Source organism: Heterodontus francisci, chromosome 30, assembly GCF_036365525.1.
Source record: "Heterodontus francisci isolate sHetFra1 chromosome 30, sHetFra1.hap1, whole genome shotgun sequence".
Lineage (NCBI taxonomy): Eukaryota > Metazoa > Chordata > Chondrichthyes > Heterodontiformes > Heterodontidae > Heterodontus > Heterodontus francisci.
Genome location: NC_090400.1, coordinates 25183872 through 25210633, shown reverse-complemented (window position 1 = coordinate 25210633; position 26762 = coordinate 25183872). Strand labels below are relative to the sequence as shown.

The following is a 26762-nucleotide window of genomic DNA, read 5'->3' as shown; positions in this document are numbered from 1 at the left end:
AAAATCACGCAGAGGCAGGAACACGTCAGGCAACTGGCACACTACGCTCCTGCGCAAAAATGACCACCACACCTGCCTCCTAACCTGCCCCCTCCTCCATGGCAAAATCCGTTATGTATGATTTCTGCCCCTAAAACACCCTGAGATTCCCTGGACATCCCCCAGATAAACATCACTAGACTGGCAGACAGGAGGGTCTGCAGCAATCCTTGGACAAGCACAAAAGCAGGCAAGTGATCATTTAATTTCAATATTTCCCCTGTTCCTAGTACAAATTTTGGGCCTCGGGAACTTTTGCTGCTGCTTCCCAGACTAGAAAGATCATGGGCACAGCTCCCCTGACAACTGCAATATTCCTCAGGGTGCAGCACCTCCTCTGTGCCTGCCAGGGGCTGAACAAGGGCATTTACCCTATGGTGTTATCATTGACACCAAAACCAAATCAATAACAATGTATCAGCCTCTAGAAGGTCGATTATTTAAGAAAGTTCTTCCTCATTACTCTCCAACTTTGTTGACAACTTCTGTGAAACCACATATGCCAAATATGTAACAAACAAAAACACAACATCGAAAAACATACTGAGACTGAGGGTGTGGTAGATAATAATATGTGCTGCGAGGTATGTAACACATGACTTCGGGAGGTAAAAATATTACACAACCCATTTGTGCTGAATTTATCGGTTACATTTCTTTACAAAATTGCTTAAGGTGCAAATAAATTCCCTCCCTAACCCTAACTTCCTGCAGTGGATTACTTGGATTCATGTAATTTTTTCATGTACTGGTATGTCTTGTTCACAAAAAGCAGGACAAAGTCAATCCGGCCAGTTACCACCCCACCAGTCCACTCTCAATCATCAGAAAAGTGATGGGAGGTGTCGTCAGTCGTGCTATCAAGCAGCACTTACTCACCAATAATCTGCTCACCAATCCGCCAGGACCACATGGCTCCAGACCTCATTAGAGCCTTGGTCCAAACATGGACAAAGAGCTGGATCCCAGAGGTGACGTAAAATTGATTGCCCTTGATATCAAGGCAGCATTTGACTGAGTGTGGCATCAAGGAGCCCTAGTAAAATAGAAGTCAATGGAAATCAAGAAAAACTCTCCATTGGTTGGAGTCATACCCAGCACAACACTCAGGATTGGGCTGATAAGTGACAAGTAACATTCACACCATCTAAGTGCCAGCCAATGACTGCCTCCAACAAGAGAGAATCTAGTCTTCTCCCCTTGACATTCAATGGCATTACCATTACTGAATCCCTACCATCAACATCCTGGATGTTTCCATCAACCAAAAACTTAACTAGAATAGCCAACTGTAGCTACAAGAGCAGGTCAGAGACTGGGAATTCTGTGGCAAGCAAGTCACCCCCTTACTCCCCAGAACGCAACACCATCCAGGGTAAAGCAGCCAAATTGGTTGGCACCCCATCCACCACCTTAAACATGCACTCCCTCCACCAGTAGCGCACAGTAGCAGCAGCGTGTATCATCTACAAGATGCACTGCAGCAACTTGCCAAGCCGCCTTCGAAGGCACCTTCCAAACTCATGACCACTACCGCCTAGAAGAACAAGGGCAGCAGGTGCACAGGAACACCACCACCTGCTAGTTTCCCTCCAAGTCACACACCAGTTTGACTTGGAAATGTATCGCAGTTCCTTCATCATGGCCGCATCAAAATTCTGAAACTCCCTTCCTAACAGCATTACACCTACACCATACGGACTGCAGCAGTTCAAGAAGACAGCTCACTACCACCTTCTCAAGGGCAATTAGGGATGGGCAATAAATGCTGGCCTTGCCAGTGATGTTCACATCCCATGAATGAAGAAAAATTATTATTTATTCTCCTTTCTTCCCAAAACCTTCTATTCTCAGTTATTTACATGATATGAGATTTGGTTCTTCATCCCAAAGTGAATTTGTAATTTGTGTGGAAGCTTCAGACAACACCATGAGCCAGTCTTCATGTTTACAATCCCAGAAAACCATCTTATGGATGGGGATGCAGCAGTCTCTATGTTTTCAAGAGAGTTACTCTGGGACCGACAAAAAGCTCCTTATCCATGAAGTTGTGGAATGTCAGGGAAGGAGAATTGACCTGAGAGGCTGACCTACGGGAAAGAAATTTGATTTTTTTACCATATTTACTAACATATAAACAAAATATTGAATTTAGGTCCTCCTCTGGCCATCCAATTTGTCACCTTGAGTGAATGCTACTTATTAGAAATCTAATTGATTTCTGGGAATCACAGGATTCATGTCTCCACTATTCTATTAACGACTTGATTTATCCCTGAAAATTGTGCAACCAATGCCTTTATAACACCTTAATAATCTGATTGGTCTGTGATAACCATATTCTCTGTGGGCTATGAACTTCTTCAGTTTTGTTGTTCTCCAATGATGGTGAGTGTTCATCCAGCTTTCCTCTTTCTGTGCCTCCTTTACAACTTGATATCACTAGCCAAAGGCGACAGATGTCCCACTTTGGGGATTCAAGCTATCGGTCTCTTCCTCCCTGCTTTCCCCAGTTAACTACAGCCATTGTCATGAACTGTAAAGGGGCAGAAACTCAGCTTCCCTTTGATGCTCACCCATTCCTGGTCAGTCAACTAACTCTCTCCCACCCTTGCCTCCTACTCCATCTCTCCACCCAACAGCAACTTTAGGCCCCAGCCTCTTACTGCATGCAATGTGTATATACTTGTTCCAAAAGTGAAACACATAAAGTTAAAAGGTGAATATTCAAAATATGTACATGGAATCATCAAATAATCCAGATATAGAAGGAGACCATTTGGCTAATCGTGCCTATGGCGGATCTTTTGTAGAGAAATCCAATTAATCCCATTTCCCCACTCTTCTCCATAAACTTGAAATTTTTTCTCATTGTAGAATTATCCAACACCCTTTTGAAGGCTACAATTTAAATCTGTACCAATTACCCTACCATGCATTGCATTCTAAATCCTAACCACTTTTGCCTAAAAAAGTTTTTCCTCCAGTCGCTGTTTGTTCTTCTGCCAGTCACCTTAAATTTATGCTCTCTGCTTCTCGCATTAGAAGCAGTTTCTCTTTATTTACTCTATCTAAACCCTACATGATTTTTAACAACTCTGTCAAGTCTTCTCTTAGCCTTTTCTCCCCTATGGAGACCATTCCCAGCTTCACCACATAAACCATAATACCTCATCCCTGGAACCATTCTAGTAAATCTCTTCTGTATTAATTCCAAAACCTTCATGTGCTTCCTAAAGTATGGGCCCAGAATTGGATGTAATACTCCTCTAGGGCCGAGCTAATATTTTATTTAGGTTTAGCATAACAACCAGGCTTTTGTACGTTATGTCTCTAATTATAAAGCCCAGGATCCCATATGATTTATTGACTAGTTTGTTAACCTGTCCTGTCAAAGATTTGTTCACAAACCCCACCAGGTTTCTCTGTTCTTGCACATGCTTTAAAATTGTATCATTTAGCTTGTAGTCTCTCCTCATTCTTCTGACCAAAATGTAGCACCTCACACTTTTTTGCATTGAATTTCATCTTCCGTGTGTCTCCCCAATCCACCAGCCTGCCTACGTCCTCCTGAAGTCTGTTACTATCACTATTCATTGCTAAGTTTCATGTGATCAGCATATTTCAAAATTGTGCCATGTACACCCAATCCAAGTCATTAATGTATATCAAAAAAAGCACTGATCCTAGTACTGAACCCTGGGGAACACCACTGTAAATCTCCCTCTGCTTCACCACAACTCTGCTTTCTATCCCATAGTCACTTTTGTATCTATGTGCTGCTACCCCTTTATCCAATGAGCTTCATTATTGTTAACAAACCTACTATGTGGTACTTTATCAGAGGCCTTTTGAAAGTCTTCCCTGCAAACTTTTCTTTGATGTAATATTCAGATGTACATCCTGAGGCTCTAACAAATTAAAGGTTTATATTGTCTAAAAGGTACCGAGTCTCAACAAAATCTGAATCATCACAATGCTCAAAGTCCAGTGATAATGAACTGTAAAAAAAAACTAAGGAATTTTCTTGTTTTCCAGACATTTTGGAAATGAGACTCTGGGGTCACAGAATACTTGTCCTAATGCCAGTGATGTGTGTATTAAAAGTACCTTTTTATTTTACAAACAACACGTATTTCAAACCTCGTTCACATTTTATTCGAAAATGGAGAAGTCAGTTCTTTCTTGAACCAAATTCACAATCCACCTCAAACCAAGTTTCTCTTGTGCACCCCATTCTACTATAGTGCGACATTTCCATTGCTCATTACACCATCCCGGGGCCTCATCAACCAAGAGGTTTGAAAGATTCCAAAGACGTGTTAGTTTCCATTGACCCATGCATACTTCAATTATATTTTACTGACACAATCCTGCAGTCAGGGATTTGTATTATTTGTACCAAACCTGGAAAAAATTGAGAAAATGGAAGACAAGGTTTACCCTTTTGGGGGAAAGGGGAGCAGTGTATGGAAGACAAATAGTGTTTTAGGATCAAATTGGCTCCAACATAACATGGCTGACAATAGAAGATTCAAATCAAGCCAAGCCTCCATAACAAACCTGATTACACAATACCTAAGACAGGCAAGTCTACGGTACTCAAAGGCTCTGCTAATGATTGCCAGCCAATGTGGCAGACAAAGTTAAAATTGCCCCCACAGGATTCTACCTCAATGCAGATAAACACATACATTTCCTTCTTGGCAATTCTGTTGATTTAACACAACTGACACAGATATAGAGTCATAGAGTTATACAGCACAGAAACAGGCCCATCAGCCCATCATAAACCTGACACGTTAGTTGACATCTTCCTTACTGGCAACAGCTGAAATGCTCACAAGAGAAACAATAATCTTTTTTGTATTCACAATGTGCTCCTAAGGAATGTGGCACATTGAGATTTCTAACTGATTCCATCACCTTATTATTTTACTGTGTGGAACACATCTTATAGCATTGTGAAATTCCTGCATATTGGGAGGAATTTGCTGTCTGCCTCTGTTATTTTGGAATCAGCTTCAAAAGCCATTTTGCACACAGCAAGCACCGCAAGTGGCAAAGAATAGGTAAATGAACAGTTAATGGCCCAAAATGTATTAGTGTGGCAAAACATACATGGAAGTTAAGTTGCATGGATGTTGTGGTGTGCTGTTGAGGCATCTCCTAAAATTCTTGCTGCTTGCCTATTTCTATGATTGCTGTGTGTACCCACGCTGCTATAGGTTGCATGCATGAATGGGGGACCCAACATTGGGAGGTCACGATGCCAGTTAAAGGCCACAAGTCCCTCTTGAAGGGAAGGTGCATTCTGCCTGGAAAAACTGTCGTTGTACCTGATATTCAAATGGCTGAAGCAAGGAGAGAGCAGGCACCAGGTTTTTTTGATGCCACACTGGAAACATTGATGAAGGAAATGGAGAGGAGGAGGGTCATCCTCTTTCAGCTGGAGCTTGGGGAAAGTGGAAAGTCACCAAAGGTGTCAGCTTGCTGGAGGGCGAGGTTGCATATTAGTTCTGCTGCAGAGGACTCAAATACAGATTTATGTGGGCCAGAATACTGAAGAAAGCTAATAGGCATACACCAGAAAATGCTTGGTACACTGGAAAGGCTGCCTGACAGCTTTCCTACAATGTGGCGGAGCATGGAGGAGTCCATCTCCAACTTGGTGCTTCAAGCTTGCTCTGCCATTCAGTAAAGACCAAGACTTATCTTCTACCTTAACTCCACTTTCCTGCCCAATCCCCATATCCCTTAATTCCCTGAGAGATCAAAAATCTATCAATCTCAATCAGAGAGAGCAAGTCTGAGGGGAAGTAGTGTCAGAGTCCAACAGGTAAAAGCAGTGGCAGGGAGTCCATGGGAGTCAAAGAGAGAACACTGTGAGAGCAAATCAAGGAGTGGCATCACAGCACAGCAGATAGGTGATCAGTTGTTTGGAGAGCTCAGAGGTATGCAGCACATACCTGAAGGAGTACGGAATGAAGCAGCAAAGCAGAGTGAGCACGGGTTTCTGGGAGTGAGCTAAAACAAAACAAAAAGTGACATCAGCACAAGGGAAGGTGCTAATTGCTAAGTCGCTAGTGTATTTTTCTATTTAAACCTTTAATAAGTCTTTCATTTATTTTTTGTTAGGTTTAGTTAGTCTAATAAATAGAGGCATGGCAGGGCACCTCAGTCCCGTAGAGTGTATGTTCTCTGCCATTTGGCAACTCCAGGACACTTCTCCTCTCCTGGGCAACCACATGTGCAGGACGTGTCATCAGCTGGAGCAGCTCAAGCTCTGGGTTTAAGCAGCTGGCATCATTGCGGTACATCTGCAAGGCTGGGAGCTACATGGATAGAACATTTCTATATGTGGACACCGCACAGCTTAAGAGTGCACACGCAGAAAGGGAATGAGTGTCCGTAAGGCAGTCAAACAGGATCAGGCAGGAGTCCCCTGTGTGCATCTCACTCTCCAACCAGCATTCAGTTTTTCGTGGTGCAGTGCCAGGTCCATGGCACCACGAGTGCCTCAGCTCTACAGGGGGCCAGGAGGATGATTGGGAAAGCAATAGTGATAAGGGAGTCTGTAGTTTGGGGAATAGAAAAGTGTTTCTGTGGCCACAGACATGAATCCAGCGTGATATATTGCCACCCTGGAGCCAGGGTCAAGGATGTCACTAAGTAGCTGCAGAGCACTCTGAGGGGGGGGGGGGGGGGAGTGAACATCCAGCGGTCATGGTCTATATCAGTACCAACAACTTAGATAGAAAGACGGTTGAGATTTTAGGGAGCTAAGAAAGAGACTAGCAAGCTGGACCTCAAAGGTAGTAATCACAGGATTACTCCTGGTGCCATGTGCCAGTGGGTATAGAAATAGGAGGATAGAGCAGATGAGTGCATGGCTGTACAGATGGTGCAGGAGGGAGGGCTTTAGATTCCTGGGACATTGGAAATGGTTCTGGGGGAGGTGGGACCTATACATGGGTTTAATGGTTTGCAACTAAACAGAACCGGGACCAATGTCCTTGCGGGGCACTTTGTTAGCGCTGTTGCGGAGGGTTTAAACTAATTTGGCAGGGGGATGGGAGTCAGGATTTAGCATTAGAAAGGATAACCAAGGTGCACCAAAGTTTGGGTGAAGCAGGTCACACTAGAGTAAGAAATAATCAGGTATTAAGTAGGGTCAGACTAAAAGGTAATGCAAGAAGGCTAAATTAGGTTTACAGTGCTTGTATGTAAATACACAAAGAGTGGTAAATAAGGTTGCAGGTGCAAATGCCCACATGGGAACATGATGTTGTGGAGATAATTGAGTCGTGGCTCAAAAACAGGCAGGGCTGGGTACTAAAAATTCTTGGATGTAAGGTGTTCAGGAAAGATAGGAAAGGAAAGAAAGAAGGAGGGATGGCTGTAATGATTACGGAGAATATTACAGTGCTGGAGAGATAGGTCAAGGACTGAATCTATTTGCTTAGAGATTAGAAACAATAGAGGTACCATTACACTGCTGGGTATATTCTATAGGCTGTCAACCAGTGGAAAAGGTATAGAAGAGAAAATTTGCAACAAATTTACAGAGAGGTGCAAAAATTATAGTATAGTTATAATGGGGGACTTTAATTATTCTAATAGAGACTGAAATAGTAATAGTGTAAAAGGCAGAGAGCGGGAAGAGTTTCTGATGTGTGTGCCAGAAAACTTTCTTGATCAGTATGTTTCTGGCCCAGTAAGGAAGGAAGCGTTGATGGATCTGGTACTGGGGAATGAAGTGGGTCAAGTAGATTGCGTGTCAAGTGGTTTAGGGAACATTTAGAGAACAGTGATCATGGTATCATAAGGTTTAGGTTAGCCATGGAAAAGGACAAGGAGCAATGTAAAAAAAAGACTAAATTGGTGGAGGGCAAATTTCAGGTGCATGAGAACAGATCTGTCCCAGGTAAATTAGAATCAAGCATTCATAGGCAAAACTGTAGCGGAACAATGGGCTGCCTTTAAAGGTGAGATGGTTCGGGTGCAGTTAAGGTAAATTCCCACAGGGCGGAAAAGATAGAGCAACCAAAGCCAGAGCTCCCTGGATGACAAGACAGATACAGAGTAAGATGAAGCAGACCTTGCCCTCTGGTGAGCTCGCACACACAAAATCCTTTCCTCCTGACCTGGCTGCAGCTCACTCGTGCCACTTTAAGAGGTGCAGCCTGGCTTTAAGTAATGCAGGATAGCTTTAAGTGGTGCTAGCCTCGTACAGACTTGGGTGCCCTGCTGAAGCATGCAGCCACTCAGCAGCATGTTCAGTTGCAATTATGGAAACAAACAGGCAGCAGGAAGTTTGCATGCTGTCTGCATCACTTCAATCTGGGATCATAGCGCATCACAATCCCTGTGCCCAAATTCAGGGGCTATCGAATTTAGCCCATGTACTTCCAAGAGCAACATTCAACCACCCTTTCAATCCCATCAGCCTCTATTTGCATTTTTATGTCTGTCGGGATTCCTACTGTGAGATCTCTCTCTCTCGCTCTATTGGAGGCTCTTTCCCTGGTATGTGATCATTTGCTGACGCAAGGGTCACCTCCAGACCCACTATTAGAACTGGCACTGTGCTTTCTTACTCTCCACTCTTTTACCCCATTCTGCCCATCCATGGACGCTGCTTCTTGACCATCATCCTGAACATTCAACCAATATTTAAGTTGCCAGTAGCTTCTCCTTCAAGTCCTACAATTGTCACATCCCTCAATCCACTTGACCTCTCTGGAATATATATCACCTGAGAACATACTCTGGACAATTGGTCTTTGGATGTGATAGCTCTGTCCTGTGTGTCATGATCGCTCACATTACCACTATCCAGCCCTTGACCTGTCATATTCTGTTCCTCAAGACCTTCATCACAAAACACACAAGTATTTGAGGTACAAGGTTTCTTGTTTCCTTCTATCAGCTGCTCAGATTCTGAGATTTTGTAATCAATCCCAATTAATTGTGAGGAATGAACCTTAACAGTTTGATTGCCATGTTTGATAACAACTGGTATGGGATTTTGCCTATAGACCAATTGATAGGGACTATACCCTCCAACCACTCATGCCAGGGCAGTTGTCCATTTGCAGTCTGGTTTGATCAGCTAAGATTTTATGCAGCATTTCATCAATCACCACATGATTCCTTTCACAGAGTCTATTGCTGAAAGAACTTTCAGCTGCAGTATTCATGATCATAATGTTCATGTTTTCCCACATGTCTCTGAATTCCTCATTGGCAAATTCCCCTCCATTATCAGAAACTTAGCTGGTGCCCCCAGACCAGTCCCTATCCATTTTGTCATGATTTTGTCTATGATCACATTTTTGTCCTGACTATGTATTATTGTAGAAAGACTAAATTGTGTTGCCAGGCCTATAAAATGTTTATTTTTTCATTTAGAGATACAGCACTGAAACAGGCCCTTTGGCCCACTGAGTCTGTGCCAACCATCAACCACCCATTTATACTATTCCTACATTAATCCCATATTCCTACCACATCCCCACCTTCCCTCAATTCCCCTACCACCTACCTACACGAGGGGCAATTTATAATGACCAATTTACCTAACAACCTGCAAGTCTTTGGCTGTGGGAGGAAACCGGAGCACCCAGAGGAAACCCACACGGTCACAGGGAGAACTTGCAAACTCCGCACAGGCAGTACCCAGAATTGAACCCAGGTCGCTGGAGTTGTGAGGCTGCAGTACTAACCACTGCGCCACTGTGCCGCCCCAATTCTAAAATGTAGAATGAAAATATTTCTGTCTTTGTCTCATACCTTTAGATCCAGGCAACTACTTCATTAAAGTCACATGCCAATGGAAGATTTAGAATAGGACATGACAGCATCCTCCGATACTTTTTACAGAATTCACACTTCTCACTAATCTTTTTTATTCGCTTTGTATATTCTTGATTAACCACATCGGCATCCTTTAGCAGGGCTTTTAATCTTTGACAATTAGGGTGAGCAAATTGTCTATGTAAATTTAAGACAATTTGCTTTTTTTCTGTCTGATTCTTATCACCTAATGCCATTACTACTTGTCTTACACTCTGACGAGAAACATGAGGTTTTGGTAAGGGGATACAATAATATCCTGATTGGGTAAACTGCAGATTCACTGACTTTCCAATTGCCTTATCATGCTCTATGTCAAGTATCATTTGTGTCTTTTTCATAAAAGGTTTACTCAACAGCCAATGTAGTCTAGAGACTACATCTCCAGCTATTTTACATGGAATTACAACTCTCTCTACTGACCTCAATGTGTTGCCATCACCAAACCTAAAACAAGTGCTACTTTTATACTCCTTAACCGTGCATCGATTCTCAATACTTAGTGAACCTAGCTAACATTTTAACCAATCTGTTGCACATACTATTGATGGGCAAGTACTATCTAGCACAGCACAGTTGAACAAGCCTGTGATTAACACATTTATCACTGGAATAAAACTCTTTGAGACTAGTACAATTCATCTTCTGCCTCAGAATTCTCTGCGTCATAGGTTATTTTGAGGACCCTGCCTCTCCAATTTGGACAGTTCAGCGTGTTATGATACTTTGAGTCACACCTGAAACACCTATTAACAGTTCCTCAGGAACTCCTGGGATTCATTCACCTATTATTGCTGTTCCAATTCTGTCTTCTGCTGGAATAGCCAGATCTGCTAATCGTGCTGTTACGACCACGTGGTGAGGGGTGTGGGTGGTTCCCACTGTTCAACTTCCACCTGACCAGAGCAAGTTTTTTTGTTGTTAGGGTTTAACCCCTTTGTGCTTTATTTGTCAAATAAATTTCTTGTAGGTTTAAAACAGAAGATTAATCATTTATTGACCAATATGCCTTATCCTGAAATCATTGCAACCACATCCACTCACATTCACTCACACACATTCACACAAGAAGAGACAGGTAGAGAGGAAAACGGGTAAGTTTTTAAGTGAGGTAGAGTTTTGGGGTTTGCGGTGAACCTGTTGAATTGTCGCGGAGGTCAAGTTCTCTTTGGTTGCTGGCCTGAGGTATTTGTAGATTTCTCTGTTAGTTGGAAGTTCAGTTTGAAGTCAGAGAATCACTTCCAATTCACTGCTGCACAAGTTGAAAATGTAGAATTTACAGCAGGGCCTTCTTGGTTTGTTGGATCTTTTCCCAGCTCGCAGCTGGATAGCTTTTGTGATACTTCTTCTTGGGTGTCTCTCTGTCTCTCCTCAGAAAGATACCGTTAAAGCTAAAAATTTCTCACATCTCGCTTCTGCTGGGAGACAGGGATTTTCCTCTCTGTGATGACTGACAATAGCCCAGGATGTGGCTACTTCATACAGAGGTATTCAATGCAAAAATGTTTCCTGATGGGTTCAGGATGGGTATAATTGACACCTCTTCTTTTGAATGCATTCTTTTGTCTTTGCCAGACAGTTTGAATATACAAAGCCAGGTCTTTTAACCTTTGGCGGCCATGTTTTAGCACATTGTCTACTTTTTAAAAATAAATTCCATTTTTATTGCAGCAGCTTTTTCGGGAGCAGAGTGTGAGCGAGTGAGCAGCTGGGAAGGTCAGTTTGAAAGTAAATTTAATTTCCTTTTGTTTTTCGGCGGAGGCCAGGGGGCTGCTGGGTAAGTAAAACACTATATATTTGGGCGGTTTAAAATAACTTTCCTTTCATTGCAGCAGCTTTTTCGGGAGCAGAGTGTGAGCGAGTGAGCAGCTGGGAAGGTCAGTTTGAAAGTAAATTTAATTTCCTTTTGTTTTTCGGCGGAGGCCAGGGAGCTGCTGGGTAAGTAAAACACTATATATTTGGGCGGTTTAAAATAACTTTCCTTTCATTGCAGCAGCTTTCTCGGGAGCAGAGTGTGAGCGAGTGAGCAGCTGGGAAGGTCAGTTTGAAAGTAAATTTAATTTCCTTTTGTTTTTCGGCGGAGGCCAGGGGGCTGCTGGGTAAGTAAAACACTATATATTTGGGCGGTTTCTGAACCTGAGACACCACACTTGTCGTGTCTCCCACCCGCCCTCCTCCTCTAACCAAAAAAAAAAGGACTCGGTGGGGTGTTTATAAGGTAAGGCTTTTTCGATTTCTCTGGTTTTATTGTGATTGGTAAAAACTTTTCGTTCCTTTTTCATTTAACTAAGTTAAGCTTAAGATTAAAAATGGCAGGAGATCTCAGACCCGTGTCATGCTCCTCTTGCTCAATGTGGGAGCTCAGGGACATGGCTGATGTCCCTGACTCCTTCACGTGCAGGAAGTGTGTCCAACTGCAGCTCTTGTTAGACCGCATGACGGCTCTCGAGCTGCGGATGGACTCACTTTGGAGCATGCGCGATGCTGAGGAGGTCGTGGATAGCACGTTTAGTGAATTGGTCACACCGCAGATTAGGATTGCTGAGGGAGAAAGGGAATGGGTGACCAAAAGGCAGAGAAAGAGCAGGAAGGCAGCGCAGGAGTCCCCTGCGGTCATCTCCCTCCAAAACAAGTATACCGTTTTGGATACTGTTGAGGGAGATGGCTCACCAGGGGAAGGCAGCAGTAGCCAGGTCCATGGCACCGTGGCTGGCTCTGCTGTTCAGAAGGGCGGGGAAAAGAGTGGAAGGGCTATAGTCGTAGGGAATTCGATTGTAAGGGGAGTAGATAGGCGGTTCTGTGGTCGAAAACGAGGCTCCCGAATGGTATGTTGCCTCCCAGGTGCACGGGTCAGGGATGTCTCAGATCGGCTGCAGAACATTCTAAAGGGGGAGGGTGAACAGCCAGTTGTCATTGTGCACATAGGCACTAATGATATAGGTAAAAAACGGGATGAGGTCCTACAAGCAGAGTTTAGGGAGTTAGGAGCCAAGTTAAAAAGTAGGACCTCAGAGGTAGTAATCTCAGGATTACTACCAGTGCCACGTGATAGTCAGAGTAAAAATGAAAGAATAGTCAGGATGAATGCGTGGCTTGAGAGATGGTGCAGGAAGGAGGGGTTCAGATTTTTGGGACATTGGGACCGGTTCTGGGGGAGGTGGGACTATTACAAATTGGACGGTCTACACCTGGGCCGGACTGGAACCAATGTCCTTGGAGGTGCTTTTGCTAACGCTGTTGGGGAGGGTTTAAACTAATGTGGCAGGGGGATGGGAACCAATTGAGGTCAGTTGACAGTAAGGAGGTAGTAACTAAAGCCTGTAAGGAACTAGATAATGAAGTCAGTGTGACTAAGGGGAAGAGCAGGCAGGGAGCAGATGATGAAGAAAAAGGGACTGGTGGTCTGAGGTGCATTTGTTTTAATGCAAGAAGTGTAGTAGGTAAGGCAGATGAACTTAGGGCTTGGATTAGTACCTGGGAGTATGATGTTATTGCTATTACTGAGACTTGGTTGAGGGAAGGGCATGATTGGCAACTAAATATCCCAGGATATCGATGCTTCAGGCGGGATAGAGAGGGAGGTAAAAGGGGTGGAGGAGTTGCATTACTGGTCAAAGAGGATATCACAGCTGTGCTGAAGGAGGGCACTATGGAGGACTCGAGCAGTGAGGCAATATGGACAGAACTCAGAAATAGGAAGGGTGCGGTAACAATGTTGGGGCTGTACTACAGGCCTCCCAACAGCGAGCGTGAGATAGAGGTACAAATATGTAAACAGATTATGGAAAGATGTAGGAGCAACAGGGTGGTGGTGATAGGAGATTTTAATTTTCCCAACATTGACTGGGATTCGCTTAGTGTTAGAGGTCCAGATGGAGCAGAATTTGTAAGGAGCATCCAGGAGGGTTTTCTAGAGCAGTATGTAAATAGTCCAACTCGGGAAGGGGCCATACTGGACCTGGTGTTGGGGAATGAGCCCGGCCAGGTTGTTGAAGTTTCAGTCGGGGACTACTTTGGGAATAGTGATCACAATTCCGTAAGCTTTAAAATACTCATGGACAAAGACGAGAGTGGTCCTAAAGGAAGAGTGCTAAATTGGGGGAAGGCCAACTATACCAAAATTCGGCAGGAGCTGGGAAATGTAGATTGGGAGCAGCTGTTTGAAGGTAAATCCACATGTGATATGTGGGAGGCTTTTAAAGAGAGGTTGATTAGCGTGCAGGAGAGACATGTTCCTGTGAAAATGAGGGATAGAAATGGCAAGATTAGGGAACCATGGATGACAGGTGAAATTGTGAGACTAGCTAAGAGGAAAAAGAAAGCATACATAAGGTCTAGGCGGCTGATGAAAGACGAAGCTTTGAAAGAATATCGGGAATGTAGGACCAATCTGAAACGAGGAATTAAGAGGGCTAAAAGGGGTCATGAAATATCTTTAGCAAACAGGGTTAAGGAAAATCCCAAAGCCTTTTATTCATATATAAGGAGAAAGAGGGTAACTAGAGAAAGGATTGGCCCACTAAAGGACAAAGGAGGAATGTTATGCTTGGACTCAGAGAAAATGGGTGAGATTCTAAACGAGTACTTTGCTTCGGTATTCACCGAGGAGAGGGACATGACGGATGTTGAGGTTAGGAACAGATGTTTGATTACTCTAGGTCAAGTCGGCATAAGGAGGGAGGAAGTGTTGGGTATTCTAAAGGGCATTAAGGTGGACAAGTCCCCAGGTCCGGATGGGATCTATCCCAGGTTACTGAGGGAAGCGAGAGAGGAAATAGCTGGGGCCTTAACAGATATCTTTGCAGCATCCTTAAACACGGGTGAGGTCCCGGAGGACTGGAGAATTGCTAATGTTGTCCCCTTGTTTAAGAAGGGTAGCAGGATAATCAAGGTAATTATAGACCGGTGAGCCTGACGTCAGTGGTAGGGAAGCTGCTGGAGAAGATACTGAGGGATAGGATCTATTCCCATTTGGAAGAAAATGGGCTCATCAGTGATAGGCAACATGGTTTTGTGCAGGGAAGGTCATGTCTTACCAACTTAATAGAATTCTTTGAGGAAGTGACAAAGTTGATTGATGAGGGAAGGGCTGTCGATGTCATATACATGGACTTCAGTAAGGCGTTTGATAAGGTTCCCCATGGCAGGCTGATGGAGAAAGTGAAGGCGCTTGGGGTCCAAGGTGTACTAGCTAGATGGATAAAGAACTGGCTGGGCAACAGGAGACAGAGAGTAGCAGTAGAAGGGAGTTTCTCAAAATGGAGACGTGTGACCAGTGGTGTTCCACAGGGATCCGTGCTGGGACCACTGTTGTTTGTGATATACATTAATGATTTGGAGGAAAGTATAGGTGGACTGATTAGCAAGTTTGCAGACGACACTAAGATTGGTGGAGTAGCAGATAGTGAAGGGGACTGTCAGAGAATACAGCAGAATATAGATAGATTGGAGAGTTGGGCAGAGAAATGGCAGATGGAGTTCAATCAGGGCAAATGCGAGGTGATGCATTTTGGAAGATCCAATTCAAGAGTGAACTATACAGTAAATGGAAAAGTCCTGGGGAAAATTGATGTACAGAGAGATTTGGGTGTTCAGGTCCACTGTTCCCTGAAGGTGGTAACGCAGGTAAATAGAGTGGTCAAGAAGGCATACGGCATGCTTTCCTTCATCGGACGGGGCATTGAGTACAAGAGTTGGCAGGTCATGTTACAGTTGTATAGGACTTTGGTTCGGCCACATTTGGAATACTGCGTACAGTTCTGGTCGCCACATTATCAAAAGGATGTGGATGCTTTGGAGAGGGTGCAGAGGAGGTTCACCAGGATGTTGCCTGGTATGGAGGGCGCTAGCTATGAAGAGAGGTTGAGTAGATTAGGATTATTTTCATTAGAAAGACGGAGGTTGAGGGGGGACCTGATTGAGGTGTACAAAATCATGAGAGGTATAGACAGGGTGGATAGCAAGAGGCTTTTTCCCAGAGTGGGGGTTTCAATTACTAGAGGACACGAGTTCAAAGTGAAAGGGGAAAAGTTTAGGGGGGATATGCGTGGAAAGTTCTTTACGCAGAGGGTGGTGGGCACCTGGAACGCATTGCCAGCGGAGGTGGTAGATGCGGGCACGATGGAGTCTTTTAAGATGTATCCAGACAGATACATGAATGGGCAGGAAGAAAAGAGATACAGAACCTTAGAAAATAGGCGACATGTTAGAGAGAGGATCTGGATCGGCGCAGGCTTGGAGGGCCGAAGGGCCTGTTCCTGTGCTGTAATTATCTTTGTTCTTTGTTCTTTGTTCTTATAACTCTTCAGGGTGAGTTCTGTAATTTCAATCGCTGCACTTCACATTAGCGTAACAGTGCTTTCATCCATATTCTGCCTGTCTATAACCCTTCCATTATGCTGACAACTGCGTCCAATATCTGGACCATTTCGAAAATTGACAATCATTGAGTCATCTTTTCTCTGTGTCACCGTAGAATGTTCCATTTGTTCCACCAAGGCTGCAGGAAGTGACTGTTTCTTAAGGAATTCTTTCAAGGTCGCAGACATCTGATCCAACAGGGAATCTGTCTCCGAGAGCGAAATACCAGTTAGAGCCAGGAGCCTGTCCATATGCGACCCCTTCGGCACAATCCAGCAATTTAAACGCTAGCACTGAACAAAGGATCTCTAAATTGAAATTCCTTAATCTTTTATACAGGCCGTAATTTTACCTGGTCAAATTGGGCATCTTCCAAGGCAGCCAAGCTGAAAATTGCGGGCGAGGACATTGGGTCGGGTCCCCGACGTCATGACACCCAATCCCCATCTTACACAGGTCGGACGGCGGGCGGCGCCTTGATCTCAATTGATTTACATCAATTAAGAGCCAATTGAAATACTTGAAAATCTAATACGTCAGCTGTCACATTTTACTTATGGCAAATGGATTGAAGGGGGAGTCGGGAACCCGGCAGCTTTAAAATAGCAGCAACCAGTGTGTCTGTGAAGGATTTGGAGGTATTGGATTTTTGCGTTGTTTGCAAGGTCGGAGCTGTGATTGCTGGCTCTCCAGGGTACCCCTGAGTGAGTAATCCCCTAACGTGGGATGACCTTGGCGGGTGTCCTCTGACTGCCTGAGGCCGTGTGGGCCCCGCAATGTTGCGGTGACCCTGAACTGTCTCAGGACCACCCTCTGACATCCTGGGATTCTGAGGTGCTAACGTCACTGGCGGAGGGGACAAAAAGCTGCTGCACGTATCAGAAGCGCCCTGAGAGGAACCCCCTGATGCATTCTGCTGCTGCTTCTGTGCCCTTGCGAGGCTCAATTGAGTCTCCCTGCTGACCTCAGAGGTATGAGCAGCTGTTGGATGTCGCAGGAGCCTTGTTGACAGCTTACTGAGGCACTGCTGCATGGAGCTCACTTTCTCTATGAGGTTTTGCAGGGCCTGCTGAATCGGGCCCTCACTGCAGCTGCCAAGCTGTCAATGGAAGAGGCCAGTTGCGTGGATGACAGAGACTGTGCGGTACTCATGGCCTGGCCGGGGATCTTCAAAGTCCAAGCCAGAGCATGCACCGTCTCCGGTAACTCCACCAGATCTCCATGCAGCTCATGCTGCACTTGCAGCATCTCCCGCTGAATGGATGTCCGCAGAGGCTGATCATCAGCATTGGGCTCAGCACTGGCCTGGCCTCCCACAGTCGTCCGAATGTCAGAGGCTTGGGCCGTTATTGCCTCTGGCAGCTGGTCTGGCACTTGTGCGGTGCTGACACCAGGTTGTGACCACGAATCCAAGGACACTAACAGGCCAACTGAGGTGACTGTTTCTGAGTTGGTGCTTGGTGTGGGGAAAGGATGTGACACTGCACCCTCTGAGGTCTCCTCCTCCTCCTCAGAGGTGGATGTTTGTACCCCAGAGATGCTGCCTGGCTGCTGCTGTGCTTCACCTGCAGGGGAAAACAGAATGATAAGGTGTGATCAGCACTCCTGACTGAAGGACATGTCATAGACTGCAGTGTGGCCACATGTGTGTGACTTTGAACTCACGAGCAACCTTCATTTCTTGAGCCAGCCCCCCACCCACCCCCTTGCCTGCACTCTGGGGAACTCGCCCTCCTGGCCAGGTGCTCCGGCCTCACCATTGGCTACTGAGCATCCTCCATCCCCCCCAGCAATCAGCAATGCATCCTCCTCCACGCTGGTGAGAATTGCGATGTTGGCAACACCGCCACTGGTCTGTGCCCTCTCTGGGGCATTCTGTGCCCTCTTCTCCTGTGGAAACACATGGAAATCAGTTCAGTTCCTTGACTTGAAGGAGCACCTGCTGATCCCTTGTGCTGCATGCTGCATCTGGAATCAATGCCATTGAAGGGCACGGTTGTCACACTTCTGGACCATGGTGCGTCTCAGGTGTGCCCAGCATATGGCCCATGACAGGGCTGCAGCCATTCACTCCAGTTGGATGGCTTCGACTTTACAGCATCAACATTACATTCAAAGTTACAATGACTGCGGAATGCCCCTTACCCTGGCAGAGCGCAGAAGGTCATTGACCCGCTTGTGACACTGGAGCCATGTCCTCCTCATAACCTCACGGCTGCTGACCTCCTCCGCAACCTCCAACCATGCCTTCTTGGTGACTTTGGGAGGCCTCTTCCTTCTGTCTGCTCGGAAGAAGACCTTCCACCTTGCCTCAACCGCATGGAGGAGGGCATGCAGGGAGTCTTCAGAGAACCTTGGGGCCATGCGGTTGCCTCTCTCTACCATTGCCACAAGCGGATTCTGGCCCTCCAAGGGCTCTGTTAGCTTGATGGTTATTGAATGGGTCGGCCCTTTGAATGCAGTTGCACACCTTTCCCCCTCAGCCAGGAATATTCCTTGTGCTCAGCTCTAGCTCCTCCCGCCATCCTCCTTGATGTAAGTTGCCCTCTCAAAGCCACTGTGGATGTTCAGTCATTGAGTATATTCAAGACAGAAGTCAATAGATCTTTGGGCACTTAGGGAATTAGGGATGTAGAGATAATGTGGGTTGGTAGAGTTGAGGTAGAAGTTCAGCCATGATCTTGTTGAATGAAGGAACAGGCTTGAGGGGCCAAATGCCCTGCTCCAGCTTTTATTTCTTATGTTCTTATATGTATTCGCTGTAAGTCCATGATCCCCTTTGTATATATTTCCCACACTAATTCTATGCTTCTATCACAGACCAATACACAATGTTGTTCTACCTGAGCACCACAATATGAACAAAACAGAAAAAGTACCTGCAGGGTTGCATTGATAAAATAGATCTTTCCTAGCAGTGTTATAATCTGATATGAGTTTTGTGCTGTGACCTAATGGATGAATTACCCTTTCGCTTCTGAAGCCAAGAGGCAGTTGTTATTTGCTTCATAAGCATTAATTGTTTACTTATGGCAGGTGGGGCGCCATTGGTCAATCCTGTCACTGATAGAAACAAATTTGCAGAATGATAATTTTCCCACATGAAAACAGCAGACACCCAGGTGGTCATCAGGTAATCCTTATCATACAGTAGCCATCGTCTGGTCACTCATGGTGGCTCATATGCTGATGGTACAGCAGACTGGTACAGAATAAAGGCATCATGACTGCTGCAAGTATACCATGCATTGACAAGCATGATGCACTAAGCATGGTTGCACAGCAGCTGGAGAGCGAGGGAGCAGAACCCTTTGCAGTTGTGGCACATCTCTGAACTTACATGCAGCACCTGCAAAGCAACAAGTGTGCAGTCAATGGTACCCTACACCTACTATCCTGGTGAAGCTATGTGCTCACTCAGTATGCTTCGCTCTGGAGAGAGACAGAAGGGAATGTATTCCCCTCTCTTCGGTCACCTTGCTTACACAACAGTGGACAGCAGACTGCAAGATTTTGGAGATGTCCCTCCAGCCTGGAAGGAGCCAGCCACAGACCTGCTGTCCTCACCCTGTTCTGAGGCTGTAAGTCTGCCTGCAAGAGATAGAAGATTTCAGTGAGCACCGCCTTAGTGAAGTGGAGACATTGCAAGCACTGTTCCTTGTTTAGGTTGAGGTAGAAGAATTGCTCCCTGAAGCCCTTAGGTGGATATGGCCTCATGCTGAGATCCCTTTTCTCCCTCCTCCTCCCACTTTGAGCGGCTTGTCCTCCTCTGTGTCTCCTCTGTTTATTCTCCCTGTCATGCTGCAGGCCAATCTGGATAGAAACTACAGCACCCACGACTGGGAGCAAATGGTCTGAGTAGAACCCTTGAAGTTAGAACAAGGTATACACCACGTGCCACATCACTGCCTGTAGACTTCACCAATTTTAAATAACCGTACAAACCATCAAACATTTCTACCAACTTAGCAATAGCCTGTAGAAACTAATCAGCAATGAACCCCCAAGTGCTGGTGGGAGGGGTTCTTCCTGCTGCTGAATACATGTTCAGTAGTGCAAGGAGGCTCTGATCATCATTTTCCAATCTTCTCTAGCTACAGACACGGTACGTGTTGGAGAACTGGAGGACTTTGCTAACATTGTACTGTTGTTTAAAAAGGGAGAAAGGGAAAGACTGAGTAATTACAAGTCCGTCTGTTTAACCTCAGTGCTGGGTAAACTTTAAAACAAATTGTCATCAGAAAAACACACATTAATCAAGGATTGTCAGCATAGATATCAATGGACTGGTCAGGTGGACAGAAAAGTGGCAAATGGAATTCTATCCAAGAAGTGTGAAGTAATGCATTTGAGGAGAGCAAACAAGGCAAGGGAATACATAAAGTGCCAAGTAACAGAGAGACATTGGAGAGCATGTCCACAGGTCCAGGAAGATAACCGATCAGATAGTTAAAGTGGTTAAGAAGGCATACAGGATACCTTCCTTTATTAGCCAAGGAATAGAATATAAAGGCAGGGAAGTTATGCTAGAATTGTGTGAAATACTAGCCAGGCCACAGCTGGAGTACTGCGTACAGTTCTGGTCACTGTATTACAGGAAGGGTGTGATCACACTATGAGAGGATACAGAGGCTATGTGTGAGGATGCTGCCAGGACTGGAGAATTTTAGCTATAAGGAAAAGTTGGATAAGCTGGGATTGTTTTCTTTGGAAAAGAGGAGGCTGAGAGGAGATTTAATTGAAGTGTATAAGGCCTAGATAGAGTGGATAGGAAGGACCTATACCCCTTAGCAGGGAGGTCAATATCTGGGGGCATAGATTTAAAGTAATTTGTAAAAGGATTAGAGGGGAGTTGAGGAGAAATTATTTAACCCAGATGCTGGTGAGGGTCTGGAACTCACTGCTTTGTAAGGGTGTAGAGACAGCAACCCTCATCACATTTAAAAAATACTTGGATACACACTTGAAAATGCCATAATCCACAAGGCTCTGGATCAAGAGCTGGAAAATGGGATTAAGCTGGATAGCTATTTCTCGGCTGGCACAGACACGATGAGCTGAATGGCCTCCTTCTGTGCTGTACATTTCAATGATTTTAAGAGAGGAAGAGAGGACACTATCTGAACCATTGAGGTTGAAAATGGTACTGCTACAGTCAAATCAGCATTCCACGCTGACTGATGTCATGATGGGCCTATTTTGCATGCTTCTGGCCTATTATCCCATCACTCGTACCTCAGCAAAATGGCGCAGCCCACATCAGAAGTGTGCACGCATGGCGCGGTCTCCACTTTGGACACAAGACAGCGCCCATACATAGTACAGGTGCTACCTATTCAAATTTTTTGGCCCAAATGTTTTCTATATTAATGTCACTATATAAATTTAAAATATTGCTGTTTTTATTACGCTGTTATGATATCCCAATTATAACAATCTGCTATCTGGCCACTTCTGTATTTCAGAGCAAATTAATTAACTTGTGAGAATCTCATGGTGCACACAAAGGGACGCTTGACACAAAGTTAAAGTATCAGCTCCTGACATTTCCATGATTTCATATAGGGTGTGGCATCACAGCCTCCCTGAATAGCTGCCCTCTTGTGTTGTGCCCTGTAAGTAGTTGGTAGAACTTATGAATGCATTAATTATTTATATCATGCAATATGATTCCAGTCCAGTGATTTCAACAGAGGATGCAAACATTAGTTCATGACAAATGAACCTTCATCTTATCACAATATGGGTGCCAAAGGGAAACATCCAGAGATTCCACAGGGAAATGCATTTGTCCCTATTCAATTTCAATTACTTTGCAGATGGCAAACAAGAACTACCTTCCCAGTTTGAAAAACAAGCCATGATTGAACCACTGCAAGCAGAAGCAGACAGAATTGGACAACCGATGAACAAATGATATTGGGCAGAGACCCACAGGGGGCTATTTTAACATGACTCACTGGGTGGGAAACATATGGGATCAGGCGGAACACTGATTTTACACCCCTCCCCATATTATATTTTATAAATAAAGTACAGGAATAAAGAGATCTTGCTACAATTGTACAGGGTTTGGGTGAGACCACATCTGGAGCACTGTGTGCAGTTTTGATCTCCACATTTGAGGAAACATATACTTGCATTGGAGACAGTGCAGCGAAGGTTCACTAAATTGGTCCCTGGGATGACAGGGGTTGTCCTATTATGAGCAGCTGAGTAAATTGGGCCAGTGTTCTCTGGAGTTTAGAAGAATGAGAGGCAATTTCATTGAAACGTCAAGATTCTGAAGGGGCTGGATAGGGTAGACACCGAGAGATTGTTTCTGCCGGTTGGATAATCTAAAACACGGGAGCACAGACTCACGATAAGGGGCCAATCATCTAGGACTGAGATGAGGAGAAATTACTACACTCAAATGGTTGTGAATCTTTGGAATTCTCTACCCCCCAGATGGTTGTGGATGCTTCATTGTTGAATACATTTCTGGCTAGAATAGATAGATCTTTGGTCTGTCAGGGAATCAAGGGATATGGCGAGTGGGCAGGAAAGTGGAGTTGAATGGTGGAGCAGGCTTGATGGGCCAAATGGTCAACTCCTGCTCCTATTTCTTGTGTTCTTGTACTCATTGACTTCAATGGACAGTAAAATCAGGCGGGGTGTAAGACCCAACACTGCACCCAATCCTGCCAGTTTCCTGGGTTAAAATTGCCCCCATTGGGAGAGGTGTAATATCAGTGTTCCACCAGATCCAGTGCATTTCCCACCCTGTGAGTTAGGTTAAAAATTACCCTATTATACCTGATAGCTTCCCCCACATACTGCCCTGAGATTTCCTGGGCACCCCCAAATAAACCCCATCACTGGGCTGGCAGGCAGGACTGTCTGCAGGAATCCTTGGAAAAGCACAGGAAGAAAAGCAGGCAAGTGGCCATTTGAGTTTAATATTGCCCCTGTTCCCAGGATGATCTTTGGGCCTTGTGAAATTCTGGCTTCCGCTTCCCAGACCAGAAAGATCATGGACACAACTCCCCCTAGCAAGTGCAGTGCTCCTCCGATATGCAGCACTTGCTATGTGCCTAGCGTGGGACTGGAGAAGAACATTGGCGCTATGGTGTTTTATTGACACCAAGACCAAATCAGTAACTATGTAGTAGCCACTAGAAGGTGGATTCCTTAGGAAAATTCTTCCTCATTCATCCTCAAGTTGTTAACAACTTCTGTAAAACCAAATATGCAATGCTCAAAAACACTTTGGTGGCACAGTGGTGCAGTGGTTAGCACCACAGCCTCACAGCTCCAGCGACCCGCATTCAGTTCTGGGTGGCCTGTGCGGAGTTTGCAAGTTCTCCCTGTGACTGCGTGGGTTTCTGCCGGGTGCTCCGGTTTCCTCTCACAGCCAAAGACTTGCAGGTTGATAGGTCAATTGGCCATTGTAAATTGCCCCTAGTGTAGGTAGGTGGTAGGAGAATGGTGGGGATGTGGTAGGGAATATGGGATTAATGTAGGATTAGTATAAATGGGTGGTTGTTGGTCTGCACAGACTCAGTGGGCCGAAGGGCCTGTTTCAGTGCTGTATCTCTAAACTAAATAACAAAGAAAAATGTACTTAGGCAATAAGGAAGTTATGATAGATAATGATCTAGATAGATAAGCGTACAGAAGAATGCAATATAACTTCTTGACGGTCCAAGAAATTCCAATCTGAAAGTACCAGCAGATGTCCTGGAACATTTCTTGTGGGTATTACCGGATCTCAAATGTAGTTACTGAAAATGATCATACTCTATGGGAATGTGAACGTGACAAAGAGAAATAGATAAAAGTTGAATGATGAATGCTCAAAATAGATACATGATGCCACTCTCCAGTGTAATCTTGAATAGAATACTCAAATGTACATAACTAAAATCCTGAGGCTGTAGCAAATTAAAGATTTATATTGTCTATGAGATAGCCAGTCTCAAGGTCATCCTTTTAAAATCTGAATGAAAGGCAATAGTCTAGTGATAAGGAACATTAAAAAAACTAAATATTTTTCTTGTGTTTCAGAGAACTGAGGGTTATTTTGGACAAAGGGCGAAAACAGGCCTTCGATGGGTGCGGTGTTAATAAAACTAGCCTGTTTGAAAGTCTGGATTGAGCACACAATTTTGGTCCTAACTGCTGATTGCAATGATTTGGTAATCTGATGCTAACCAGAAACTTGCTGGTTTAGCATTCAAATGCTGATTGGATGCAATTTTTGTGGAGCAGTATATGTGGGCTTTTCGTATTCATTTCCACTGAAGCTGTGGAGTGCTCTGTCAGCAACATCTTGCAGGTGGGTGAGGGACCAAGGGAGAGGGCACATAGGTTCTTGGATGTGGCACTGGAGGTTCTGGTGTTGGAGGCTCTGGTGGAGGAGGGATGTCTTGTACCTGCAGGGAGGAAGGATGCCACCTTGCCCTCCTTCCCATCTTGTCCCTCTCCCCTGCAGCTGCTGGTACTGCTCTACCTGCCCTCATGTCCTCCTCCCATTTCTTGCCCAGACCAAGGGGAACCCTGAGCAGGAAACCAATGACCAAGCACTCCTTTTATCCTGGGAACACCTATAAGGGCCAGGATTTTACCAGCCCCTGGGAGATGGGAGGGGGGGGTTGGTTAATCGTGGGGAGCCGTGTCGGATTGGCTCCTTGACGTGGTCCTGCCTTTGGGAATTTTACATAATTATTTCCATAATTAAAGGCCCAATTCAGGGCCATTTTACAGTGACCCTCTGATGCGTAGGGAGGCTGCCAGCTAAATGGAGTACCTCCTATAGGCCCCAGGTCTCCTGCATTCCTCTGACCACCTCCCCTGGTGGCACTGCTGAGGCTTCAGGGCTGTCAGCCCTCTGATTGGGCCAGCAGCATCAGGAGCCTGCAGGAGGCCAATTAGGAGCCTGCCTGTGGTAAAATTGCCAAGAAGGTCCTGCTGCCAGCAAGTGCAAGCTCAGGACCCTCTTTTTACCCTGATGTTGGGGTCCTGACTCTCCTCATAAAATTCAGCCCAGGGTGTCCGAAAGGTGGAGTAGCACAGCTTTTTATAGGTGACGTCCTCAGAGGATTTCAAGAATAAACGTTGCTTGAATGTTGAAGTCTTGACAAAGTCCAGAAAATCTCCCGATGTGTTTTAGAGGTCCTCCGCACAGCTCCAGCAGCAAGTGAACATGAAATAGTGAATATATCCCTTTAAAGTGGTGACTATCCCTAGAGGTAACATATGAAATCAACATCAACGCCGTGTTTACTCCCAACAGCTGGCCACTCATAGGAGAGGACATCAGTTGACGTACTAGCCACTAAAATGCTATGCAGACTCTTTAACGGGACCTAGTAGGCATTTTAGGTGGCAATCAGCTCTTTAAAAAGCTTCTGGGTGGCTGTTCCATATGCTGGCTTCAATTTCTTTACCAAGGTGGTGTCTTGTGCTAAATTCTAGCTAAACTGGCATTTCAGCTTAACACCTCCATCTTGACAACCTCTTTAACGCTATTTGGCTAAAACCGTTCCCCGCCCACCACCCCCGGATGTTTTAAATGGAACTACAGACTAAAAGGTTCCTTGCCCTACTTCTTGTTTGTTAAAAGTACTTGCAAACAACCAGCATTTCAAACCTGGTTCATGTTTGATTATAATGTAGAAAAATTAGTTCTGACTTGAACCAAATTCATCTGCACTGCTCCCACAATCCTCACGTTTCTCCTGTGTACCCATTCTACTGCAATGTGACATTTCCATTGCTTGTGACGTCATCTTGGGCTTCATGGACTAAGAGGGTTGAAAGGTTAAAAACAGTTGTCAATTTCCATTGACCCACGCATAATTCAAATAGATTTTACCGACACAATCCTACAGTCTGGGATTTGTATTATTTTTACTGAATCAGGAAAGAATAGTGGAAACTGGAAGGCAAGGTTCACCCTCTTTGGGGAAAGGGAGGGGTGAGTGGAAGGCATGCAGTCTTTTTAGGATCAAATTGGTTCCACACTGACAAGGCTGGCAAAAGATGACTGAAATCAAGCCAAGCCTCCACAGCAAACTAGGTTACCCAACACCTGAGCCAGACAAGTCTACAGCTGTCCAAGGTACTGCTGATGAGTGACCAGCCAACATGGCTCACTGATGGGAAATGGAGGGTAAACAAGTCATAGAGGGTTGGGGTGTTTCCCACTCATTTCACATAATCCTGCGAACCAAAGACGTAATGCAAGATGGTTCTTGCTGCATAATCAGCAAAAAACTTCCCAATGTTCTGTGATCATAAAATGTAAAATTTTAGCAGTAAAGTGCTACACATCAGGGCCCTTAAGTCTTGGCTTTTTCCAAGGCCTCTGGGCTTAGATAAGTGGGGAGTATCCTTATAGGGAGCGAGTACATTATATACAGGGTAAATAGAAAATCTGTAAACTTGATTTGGAGACTCTTAAATAAGTGAATAGTTTTCCATGTGTATCAGTCACTTGTGACCAAAAGAAAAAGCAAGGT

The 26762-nt window shown here is 44.9% G+C and overlaps 1 protein-coding gene across 1 annotated transcript in view; it reads right to left on the bottom strand.

Moving 5' to 3' along the window:
* Positions 1-26762, bottom strand: part of LOC137346487 (fibrinogen-like protein 1-like protein) — a 110439-nt gene that overhangs the window by 80037 nt on the left and 3640 nt on the right. The gene's annotated exons all lie outside the window — the stretch shown is intronic.